The sequence below is a fragment of the Melanotaenia boesemani genome, chromosome 17 (assembly GCF_017639745.1).
Source record: "Melanotaenia boesemani isolate fMelBoe1 chromosome 17, fMelBoe1.pri, whole genome shotgun sequence".
Taxonomy (NCBI): Eukaryota; Metazoa; Chordata; class Actinopteri; order Atheriniformes; family Melanotaeniidae; genus Melanotaenia; species Melanotaenia boesemani.
The window spans coordinates 22341591-22354224 of record NC_055698.1 but is presented as its reverse complement, the minus strand read 5'-3'; the positions used below and the strand labels follow the sequence as shown (position 1 = coordinate 22354224).

At 39.6% G+C, this 12634-nt stretch overlaps 1 protein-coding gene across 1 annotated transcript in view; it reads left to right on the top strand.

Annotated features, from left to right (window-relative positions):
• ext1b (exostosin glycosyltransferase 1b) overlaps positions 1-12634 on the top strand; it is a 126771-nt gene that overhangs the window by 73172 nt on the left and 40965 nt on the right. The gene's annotated exons all lie outside the window — the stretch shown is intronic.

Genomic DNA, 12634 nt, shown 5'->3' with positions numbered 1-12634 from the left:
TGTAAATACAGCTTCTTCAAAAACACACAAGAACAAGCAGATAATCAGGCACACACACAGACAGTTAGACTCCCCCTGTCAGCCTAAGTGTAAGCCATCGAGATCCTCACTGAAAGGCTTAGTCCATGCTTTTGTTCCTCAGGGTGGGGACCGACGTGATCTTTGACCCATGAGTCGTGACCCCACCCGGCTCTGGAGCCTCAATTTAGTCACATGAGACAGGTTCCCGTGAGGGGTTTGTCATATGACTGAAATATACTGGCTGTATCTAAGGGGCAACACAACGGAGACTCAAAGGAATGTGTGGAGACGACTCAGTCAGAATAACATGAAGGTTATGAAAAGTTTTTAATGCTACGATGACTTTGTTGACAATGATAACAACTTTTCTGGTTTTGATATATTGAATTGCAAAATAAATTTTTTTAGTTTAATAACACGTGCATGATTTTATTTTTCATGTTATTCTCTGTGCAGGGGAAATTTTTAGAGTCTTAATATCTTTCATAATTTTGGATGTTTTTTATTACTCAAATTTAAAAAAAAAAAAAAAAAGAGTAATTAAATTTGTTTGGTGTGGGATCTTGTTGCAGCAATGAAATGACATACGATATACCAGTATACTTTATTTGGTACACATGTTAAATTGCTTCTTAACCCTCCTATTATCCTCAAATATTACTAACACATATACCTCTTAGGGTCAATCTAACCCCGGGGGTATTTGCCTCCAGAAAATAATTTACAGAAATTTCTTGACCAAGTTTTTTTTTTTCTTTTTTTTTCAGGTACTTTATTTCATCTTGATAATGCAACTTTGACCTGTCCTCTTGTGCCACCGTCAGGCCAAACCTTTAACTTAGAAGTAATTTATCTTGGAACGTTTTCATCCAAATTTTCTCAAATTTACTGAGAACATTACTGAATGCAGTATGAACCCTACTAGTTTTAATAATGGTATGACCTTTCCTGCAGCGCCACCATCAGGTCAAACTTGATGTTTTCAACATGGCTGCTTGCATATCTGGTGGAGCCTGGAACCATTTTGATAATTTTAGAAGCACTAAGTCTACTCTGCTGTTGAAGTGGGGAAAGGGACCATATCATCTTTCCATTTTTGAAAGGGATCCTGTCTGCTGGTGGTTAAGTGACAGCAAGGGGGTCAGCACTCTCATTGTCATCAGATGAGAAAGAATCCCTCAAAATCAGGGTCTTCCTCAACGCAATCCTCTGTCTCAGACACATTCTCTTATGGAAAAAAAAAAAAAAAAAACAAAGTAAACTATTATTTTTTAAATGATTAACATTGAATGGGCTCAAATTGACCCCAAGGATAGAGCTGATCAGCAAACCATATGACAAGGAGGAAAGGGGATTTAAGTGACTTTGTAAGGGAGGGGCATGGTCATTGGAGGGTTTACAGAGAATCGTTCAAAAAAGCGAAAATATCCAGTGAGCAGCAGTTGTCTGGATGAAAATGCTTTGTAACCACTGGTAACCAATGTATGCAGAGTACTATTTCTGAACACATAACACGTCGAACTTTGAAGCAGATGGGCTACAGCAGCAGTAGACCACACCAGGTGCCACTCCTGTTGGCTAAGAACGGGAAATTGAGGCTACAGTTCACACAAGCTCAGCAAAATTGGACAATAGAAGATTAAAAAAAAACATTGCCTGATCTGAGTCTTGCTTTGAGCTGCAATATTCAGATAGTAGGGTCAGAATTTGGTGTGAGCAACATGAAAGCATGGATCCATCCTGCCTTGAATGAATGGTTAAGACTGCTGCTGGTGGTGTAATGGTGTAAGGGACATTTTCTTTGCACACTTTGGGCCCCTTAATGCCATCTGAGCATGGTTTAAACACCACGGCCGACCTGTGTATTGTTGCTGACCATTTCTATCCCCATCTTCTGATAGCTACTTCTAGCAGGATAATGTAGCTCAAATCATCTTAAACTGTTTTTTTCTTTTCTTTTTTTTACTTCAATGACCTCTACAGTCACCAGATCTCAATCCAGTAGAGTATCTTTGGGATGTGATGGAACAAGAGATTCTCATCATGGATGTGCAGCTGGCAAATCTGCAGAAACTGTGAGACGCTATCATGTCAGTATGGAGCAAAATCTGAGTAACGTTTCCTTATTGAATCTATGCCATCAATAATTAAAGTAAGGGAGTCCAACCCAGTACTAACAAGAAGTACCTATGAAAGTTGTCGGTAAGTGCAAAAACGAATACTTAATAGTTACAATATTGTACATGCTGGTTAGTTGGAGAACATGCACAGAAAACTTTTTCCTCCAACTGAAATTCAACCCCAAACATTACACCTGTGCTTGTTGTTTGCAAGCCAAAATATGTTAAGATAATACAGTTTCTACTCAATCTACCACCCTGTTCTGAGATTTCGCATAAGCAGCTGTAGTTTGTCAAAATGTTATTTTCGCCAAAAATAAATAAAATAAATTAATTATTTAAAAGGATTCTGGGCATATTTCTGTGTGATTTACAAGTCGTGATAATAAACTAATAGAATATCGCATTTATGAAAGACTTCACCTGTCTAGCATTTTTTTTATGTGTAGATGTGTCGGAAATGTTTTCTAAAAACACACACTTATAAAAACACCCTATTCTTCTCTATATTTTAATTTTCCTCTAAATACCTGGATTTTAAGCCTTCGGTTAGACTGATTCTCCATCTGTAAGTTCTATTCTATTCTGTCTTTTCATGAGACAACACTATAGAAATTAAACTTTGCCATACAGAATATCAAAGTTCAGTTTCCATAGTTTGTGGGATACTGTAGTATATAATCTCAAAATTTAAAACCAAGCACTTTCCCACTAAACAAATGTGTAAACCTCAGATATCACGTATGGATCTGTGTTGAGAGCATGTCTGCATAGCGGTGAAGATTTTCTTATAATCAGGTGCACTTTGAATGAAACACAGATTTGGCCGAAGCAAGGAAGCAGGTTTTAATTTTTTAGGATTTTATCAAAACCTAGGGAAAGAATGCTTTAGAACTGACAGACAATGCCGCCATCATTGTTCTAAATGCCACGTGGTCCTGGGCATCAAGCCATGAAATGAAAGGCTGGGAATTATTGAAGCCTGCGCAGAAAGCTTTGTCACATTCTCTGATTCATGGCTACCATGAGTTAACTTTGAGTAGGAAAAAAAAAGTAGGAAAATGTTTAAATTCCTGAATTTGAAATCCATTTAAGTGTTGCACTGAAAAAGCTTTTACAATTTTCCAGCTCCAGGCATAATAACAGGACTCTCATGTACAGACCTGGTTGCCAATAATGCCATTCACTCACTGTTTTTCCTGCCAGTAAAGCCGGAGCAGAATATTAAACAGCGGCTCTGCATCCACTAACATGCACCGACTCGAAGGTGACGGGTCAGAGGTCAGCACTGACAGCAGCTACATGGCAGCGCACATACAGATAAACAGACAAAGATGGGCACACGGATCCACACGTGATATTGATGCTTGGGGCTGAATTTGAATGTAGACCTCCAGCTGACATCTATCCATGATTAATGAAAGAGCCCGGGTTAAGTTTTGGCTCCTTAATGAATATAGTTTGAGAAGTTGGGGAGCCTATAAATATTTGACACGTCTCTTGAATATGTTTGCATAATTGATGCAGGAATCTAAATTGAATCATAATTGCATCATTGTGGAGGTTTCATCCTCTTTCTCTCTCTTATTTTTCCGTGTCCTTTGTATCCCACTCCCTGTGATGTTTCTCTCAAGACCAAATATGCCTCCTTCACTCAAACACATGCAACACACACACACAGTTGCACATGCTCAGATGGGTGCCAGCAGACAATCAATGCGATCTTGGGGTGTGACTGACACACGGTACTGATGAACTCACTGGGTTGCATATCACTTTTCTTGCCTCTGTGCTGTGATTGACAGCTGTACCTTCTCTCTGTCTCTTGTTCTCACACACACCCACACTCTGAGAGCGCCGACCGTCTCAGACATCACGCTGCTCTCCAGTGTCATGCAGTGCTGACACAGTCTGTGTTTGATGCTGATGTCAAACTCGCTCTCAAATGATTCGGGACGTGCTGGACTGTCGGTGAGAGTGGGCACGTATGTGTGTGTATCAAAGAGAAAAAGAGACGGAGGTTTATTTCTTTGGTTCAACCATGATGATGGCTGAAATACTGAAACTAAACTATATATACCACATAATAAGTCCTCTAAAAATATCTGTGTACTTGCATGCACACTCTTAGTTACTACATGATCAAACATCCAAGCCAGAGAATTAAATCAGTATAATTTTAATATCTTATTAAAATTCAGATTATGATCATAAGGGCAGCTGCAAGTCAGTGATTAACCATTTATGCAAATTAATGATTGACCTCAACTCTAATAGACTCTATATAATTGTAATGACTAAATACATTGTTGTAAAACAGGGCTTCACATTAGTTTAATGTTGGTTTGTTATTCGTTTGTGATCTGCTGTTGGTAGCAAAGAGTATTTTGATGCTCTACAAATACTTGAAACTCATAACTTCATAAAAGTAACTTTGAAAGTCTGGGTTGATGTAGCTTTCATTGCTGTTCCATAGGGAAAAAAGGATACTTTTAGTAAACACAATAGATAAGAATAGTGTGTCTGTTTTTAGGCTTCTGCTTGAAAATGTAATAATTATTATGAAATGAGTGTATCTTGGCAACCACACGGTCTATTTGAATACTTTTGTAGTTAGAAGAGTTAAAGTATAGGGGGACACTTTAGGAGTTTTACTGGAGTCACAGCACGCTTTCGTCATCTTGCAAGTCGCAGTGACATAAAACAATCAACCAATAGATAGTCAGAACAACAACAACAGAAGTGGACGAACAATAGCCGGTGAAGAAACGTCGTAGGTGAACCATCCAGAGGGAGGAGCGGATGGTGGAGCTGTGGGCAGCCCTGTCTGTTCGATATGAACATTCCAACATATCGCAAAAAATACTAAAAGAATCTAGTTTTAGTCTAGTAAATAGTGACCCTGCAAGATTCACAATCTTTGTAAAATCTCAGTCTGAGACTAGACTGAGACTCTAAACACTTGTTTTTAGATGTGAGCAGGTGTGAGCCGATAGTTGTCCAAGAGTCTTTTCAAATCTTGTCAAAGTGCTGATGTATGGCTTGCATAAGTGTGTAAATGCCTGATTAAGAATGTGATTCCCAGAGAAGCTGACAAAAAGTAGATGAGACTAGACTAGAGTAGACTGAGGCATTTTCTAAAATCAAGGATGAGCTTTTGTACCTAAATTTGACAACATATCTTTGTATTCCAAAATATTTTTATAAGTTATGTATTTTCAAGTGAATTATAGACACAGTTATGCATACTTGGTGGTGTCGAGTGTGTTGTTATTGCGAATCAGTTGGATAGGAAAAAAAATACCGATGTCTCTGACTTCACAAGACAGAGGCAAATTTACTGCATTTAATCTACAGTTTCACACAAGTTCAGGTTTATTTCATCCACTCTTTGAGCTTTTTAAAAAGACAGCTGCCTCTCCAAATTCTTGCAAATCTGATGTTTCAAGGGGCCAATCATGACTGATGACGATGCGATGCTTCATCTGCCACCCTGTGCAGGAACAGCTATTTACTGTGGGGGTTACAGTGCTGATCTAGATGAGGCTCTTAACATTCCCTGATTGGTGGTGATGTGTTGAGGGACCCAGGTGGCTCTAAAGCTGAGATTTGTATTTTGATTTAGAGGAGTCTTCCGTGGGAATACATTAGAGTGTGTTTGCAGATAAGGAATTAGGTGTGATTAAGTATCTCCTCACCTATTGGCGTGGAAAGAGTGGGAGCAGTCTTTGGCGGCAGATGGGACCCCGGTAGTGGTCAGTGGTGCTTTGAAAACAGCAGGGTTAGTGTCTGTGCAGTTCATACGTATTAAAGTAGGTGTCTCCATGTCTACGCGTACGTGTGTTCTAGTGTGTGAGATACTCTACAAGATTCTTGGATAACGATTTGTTTTGATAGAGCCTGCAGCGGCCGTGATGTGAATGGAACGAATTAAAGCATTTGTCTCTTTCTCTCTCTCTCTCTCTCTGAGTGAGTGTGTGTGTGTGTGTGTGTGTGTGTGCGTGTCAGATGAAAGAACTTCTCAGTGAGAGGTAACTTCGGCCTTCTCTGCACTCTTCGTTTCAGTGGCTCTGATGACAAAATGTGTCAGTGCTTGAAAAGGGACCGCCGTGGAGCATGTGCTGACATGTCTAAATCTGAGACTGTCTCACACTTATGAATCCACGCACACACACATGTTTGAACACCCAAACTAACACGCACAGTGAAGTGTCCTGAGGGCCATCTGGAAGTGAAGAGCAAGGCACAGCTGGTCTCCAGCAAACGTCCACGGAGTCTGGACCCCTCATCTCTGAGATCACACAGTGAAGCGCCAATTACTGACTCGAAGTGTGTTTGCTCGTGTGTGTGAAGCGTGATTTTTTAAAAATTTTTTTTTTTTGAGTCATCTCGCTGCCCATGAAAACAAATTTCACCAATATTCCTGGGTGCGTGCATGGAATAGTTGTGGCCTAGTTTAAAAATCAGCCTCACTTCCATCCTTTAAGAACTTGAGGGTATGCATGCAGTTGGGGGACTTTGACTGCTGTGCAGACACTAAATGTAACTGAAAAATTGCCTCCATCTGTTGGCAGTGGAAAAAATCTGAGAGGACAAATTGAAAAGATTGCAAGGATAAAGCCGTCATAGCGAATTAGTATCGCGGCAGGAAGATTTCTTGTTATCGGGGTATTTGTAAAATATTCAGGCTAACACACATGGGGGTGGGAAGCGAGGGTATCAGGGAATGTAGCTGGAAGGAAAAAAAAGGGAGAAAGCCAGCTCATAGCCTGAACTGATGCAGAAGTTTGCATGAGTGTGAGTGTGCATGTTAATCAGCCTTACTTTTGGATTATGTGTAGACGTGTTATTTTTATTTAGGCTTATGCCGTAAACACCAACCACCTGCAGCTTTCTTAGCACCCAGCTCGGATTTGAATAGGTACATGGATCCAGTGCAGCAAAGCAAACCAGCGTAACATCTTAGAAATCCCTCACACCTGGTTATTTAAGAATTCATGCTACAGCACTGAGTTACAGGGACTTTCCAGGCAAAACCTGGCAAGTATGGCTCAAGCCAGGGCAGCAGAACTAGATTTGGTATGAATGAGTTGTGAAGGGTGCAGCTCACCACTGGCATGGGGATGGCCTGCATCAAATTATACACATATTTTCTGTAAGAATGAAGGTAATTTTGAATTTCACGTTTCTGAAAATGTTCCAGGGGTTGTTATAGGACTGTAAGCGCTCTGTATTGAGCCAGGGTGACAGTGACAGAGCACTGCAGAGAGGAAAAATGGAATAACAGACCAGACAGATCAGTCAGAGTTTCCCCTCAATATATTGTTCTTGACGGGGCAGAAAGACCTGTCATATTAAAGCCTCATTCCAGTCTTATCCTCATTCAAGTACAGTTGGACTTTTCAGTTTTGTGACAGGTATCAGAATAATGCAAATGATCATTTACATCACTTCTGCTTGTGCAGACTGGTGAATTTTATCAGTCATTGTACTGCAATAATTGTTACTGGTTATTATTCTGTGGTAACAGCTGCCCTGTTGTGATGTGGCCTTATCTGGTTTGTTTTACATTACCCCCGGGTTGTCTTTAAGTGATGGTTTCGCTTTGTTTTTTGCTTCCATGGACGTTTTGTCTTTTATCTTTAGTTATGCTGATTTGTTTTGTCTTTTCCATGTAGTTTTCTAACTGTTTCCATGTCTGTGTGGCCTGCCTGGAAAACTAGAATTTTAAAGCTGGATATCTTGTCATGTTGGAGATTGAAGTTTGATTTCAACAGGAGTGAACTATCCTATGGGCTTGGGTCTGGAGTTCAAGTCCCTGGGCTAGCAACTAAGGTAAATCACTGTGGGCCCCTGAGCAAGCCCCTCAACCCCCAACTTCTCCCCCGGGTGCTGGAATCTGGCAGCCCACTGCACAGTCATGGGCATGGCTCAGTGGGTAGAGTGGTCGTCCTGTAGCCCAAGGGTTGCCGGTTCATTCCCGGCCCAGAGAGCTCATGTCGAGGTGTCCCTGAGAAAGACACCAAACCCCAAATTGCTCATGATGGGTCGAGCACCTTGCATGACAGCTTACGTAGTCTCACTTCACACACAGTTGTTTATCAATCACACACCATAGTAAAAATGGTGGCACAAACATGGCAGCTGCCATGTATTTGAACCCACGGCAAGTATGTATAAATGGAACATTCAAAGAAAATTAGATAATAACTGTAAAGTGATTAGATTTTATGATATATTATATTTTTCTGTCATTGACCTTTGCTTTTGTTACATGCTGCACCTTTTATCTTAGTTTTCTTAGTTAGTTGGATATATTGTGCAAAATGTTTTTCATTTATTCTCTGTCGGTTTTGACCTCTGTCCTTTGTTGTTGTTGTCATATACTTGTACATACAGCTTAAATTTAGCCAGCAATAGCAAGCCGACCTCTGGTTCATCAGGGGCTTGACCACAGAAAACCTATTTGTTTGGCCATGCGGACCTTTGTGCCATTCCGTGCTACAATGCTAATTGGAATTAGCATAAGCTGGCTAATGAGCTCTAATTAGGCTAATGAATGAATCACTGAGCATACAGCAGAAGTTGAAACAGCAAAAGAGAAAGATAGAACAATATGGACACGCACACATTTGGATGCACTCATACACATGCTGACATATACTCTTCCTTATAGCTGCAGGGTAAAAAAGTGTAGAAGAGGAAAGTCAGGGTGCATAACAGACAGAAATGCAACCACATACTGCTGATGCTTTTGAATCCATCACTATACGCATGTGTGCACAGCACATTATCACCCTCAAACGTGCACACACAGAAACATGTTTGTTTCCTTTCACCAAACACTCTCCATCCCAGTTAGCTAGAAGTACATTTAGCCTGCACATCTGTCGCTCTCTCATGGGATCACACAAAACAATATGCTTCAACATACACATTTGTGTTTATGGGGGAGTATGAGCTCCTGTTTAATTACTGCTGGAATCTGTCTTTAAACTGTGCACGAGTTACTTGCAAGTCAAACGATCACATGTTTTCCATCCATAATGATAAGCAGCTTAAATACTTTGTGATGACCTGATCTGCATGATCAGGTCCACAGTCACTATTGTCTGCAAGAAGCACAGGTTGCAAAAATTAGTGCTTTCCTTAATCAGAAATAATTTATCAGGGAAAAGTCTTGATTAGACTGTTTTCTCTGTTACATTGTGTTGCAAACAAAAAGAAAAGAAAAAAAGATAGTCTCCTCTGGTTTTGTTCCAGCCATCGCCAGCCTACCAGAACACCCATTCTTCTACAGACTCACACTGAAACTCACTTTGGAAGACAAAGAAATTAGTGAGAAAATGAAGAGGAAGACAAGAGAGAGGTCCGGGAGGATAATGTAACAACAGTCTCAATAAGCAGCAAATTGGATTTTTTTCTCTCTTCTCTGTGGAAGACAATCAAATCGGTTGTTTTTTTTGTTTTTTTTTCATCAACCCAAACCTCCGAAGTCATGGGAGACGGATAGTCTAGGTGCATGTGTGGCTCCAGAGAAACATGAGGCAACACACCATGTGCACTTTAGGGAATCTGAGCTTTTGAGGACCAATTTTTCCCAAATTACATTATTTTGTATTTCTGTTTTACATTACATTAAAGCTATAATTATTAGCTCTAGCTCCATTAGATAAACTTGGCAGCTAGACCTCATCGGAAGAAGGTTTCGCCTTGAATAAATGAAACTCTTAAATGACAAGGCTGCATAAACTTGTGTTGAAACTAAAACTCAAATAAGCCTCTTTCTGCCTTTTTAATCTTTTTTACAGAAAGCTTGAAATGTTGCAAAAAACAAATTTAAGATTTCTTTAATTGCACTATTCTTTTTGTGTTATTCCAGTACCTTCCCTTTAACCCTTCTAACTTTGCAGGGATGAATTTTTTATATTCTTTAAAAAGACAGTGGTCTTCTGGCCATCTAGATGGCCCCAACACTCCTGTTTAAGTGCATAATTATCCCAATTTAATTCAGTATTTTATCAAAGACACCATTAAGCAATGCAAAGGCTAAAAAAGATAGAGATCAAAGCTGTAAGGTAGTCATTTATGGGGGTGGATTTATAGTCTCCTGCCAATAATATTTGCTTCATATGACATAAAAGTGTGTTTTTTTTTATTCTTTTTTTTTTGCTGTTTCACGCCTTCACCTCCTGTCTGCATCTATGACACTCCATTACCGTGTAATTAAGTTGCTGGAAATTAAGCCACTTAATTTCAGGAAACCATGGCAACAAACTGGTTAAGAGGTCTTTAACTGCATGTATGGAAATGTACACTCATCACCTCTGCCACATTATATGAAGTTTTATTTTCTACCTGTGTTTAGTGTTGCACACATTTTTGATTTGTTCTAAATATGCTGTTAATCCTCAAAATTTTCTCACCAACTTGTTTGTTTTGTTTGTTTTTTTTTCTCACCCTGCTTGCATTGAATCTATAGAATAACAAACTCACCCTGCAGTCATGCAGCTCACTCAATCTTTTTAGGTAAAACCCTAAGAACACTGAGGTAGTCATATTGAGATAACAAGTGCACAGCAGGTGAATCATGTAAGAGGAAGTCGGCTGTCACATCTACATCCTTTAAACCTGTGATTTGCTTTAAAGACCTTGAAATTCCCATGCTGGCCTGAATAGAGAAAAAAGAAAATATCTTAATTTATTCTCATGACAAGTTTGGTCAAATGGAGACAAATGGCCGACACTTGTGTCGTATTTAACATGTGACAGGACAATGGTGCAGTCATCAGCTTAAACTTGTTACAGGGCTGTTGCGTGTTAAATCCCACATTTATATTCATTGCCACCAGTCACTGGTCTGTCTTGTGGGCTGTTATGATCACACACACACACACACACATATATATATATATATATATATATATACATATATATATATATATATACATATATATATATATATATATATATACATATATACATATATGTACACCGTCCAGAAAGACAGCAGGTGTGAAAATATGGGCTAAAAGCACTTCTTCGTCTCCATCGACAGGTGATGGAACGTCAATGTGAGGGCGTGCAGCTGTCGCCCATTTGCTCTTTGTGCGTGTGCAATAACTGTGTTATGTCCTGCACAGAGTGTTATGCATGTAGGTGTGAATAAGGGTGGGATTTCATCACAAGGTGTCATCTCCTTGCACATTATTAGAGCTCAGCTAAAGAAGAGACAAGGGCAGCATCTTGCAGCAATCTCAGCAGTTACGGTGTGTGTGTGTGTTTGTGTTTGTGTGTATAAAAGAGAGAGGGAGAACGTAGAGCTTGGCTCCCAGCTTTGACCTGTCAGCTCGATCCATATGCACAGGAACACACCAAAGGCAGCATCAGCAATCACTGTCACACTTCTGCACAAGCTTCAGTACATCCACAGCATCATCAATGGAGCAGAATCTTGAGTGTGTCCCGTAACCTTCACCTTTTTTGGACTTTGGTAACATGAGAGAGGATTTTGTGCTTCTTAAGTCTGTTTTTTTTACCTCAAATCTGGGCAGCATTAAGGGCTCATTTTCATTTTAACTGCATGTTAAATACATATTTCATGTATTTTAAAAGACCAAATTTATTTTCTTTGACGCTTTCTGTCATGTTTTCTCCCCTTTGTCCTTAGTGCAAGGGTTTTTAACCAAGTTAAATGTTTTGGTAGAGACAGGAATAAACTGTTTCTCTTATTTTGGCAGTGAAATTTTGATTTTAAAAAGATAGATTGTCATTAAAAATCTATTTCTGTTTGTTACCTCTGACAAGGCCAGACCTTCTGCAGTTTACCCTGCATCGCCTCTTTGTTTCACTCTGTCGGTATATTGCTTTCCACTCTCCTGTCGATATTGCAGATCTGATATGAATGTATCATTACGGATTACCCTGCAGCTTTATATTCATCCTCGGTTTGCTCTAAACAAAACACTCTGCAGAGCTGGTGTTTTTGCGTTTTGTCCTTCCTCCTGTGCACTTTAACTAGATGCTATTTTGTGTCTGAGATGGCATATCTCCTGCAGACAACATCTATACTTAATTATCCAGACTGCTGTGAGTTCATGTGTAAAAATGTCTTTTAAAAGGTAGCTAATGATATTTAAAAGAAAAAGAAAATAGAAAAAGGAGAGAAGAAAATACATGATAAAATAGATCATGTCGCGTGTTGAGGAAAAATCAGGGAAAGTGTGAGATTCAGAGAAAAAAACACAAAGCAACTCCTCCATGAAACTATTAATGTAGCAAAATACAGTTTTAACACACACCTGTCAAAATATGGTAAAATATCATAAACACAGACACTGATGTACAGATACACACCATTTCTCCATTTCTGTCTCTCATGCATGCACACACACACACACACACACCCAGCCAGCTGTGCTGTGCTGTGGAAGCAGGTGTCACTCTCAGCTCATTACTCCTGGCAGGGTTGATCACCCTGTTTGGAAAGCAAT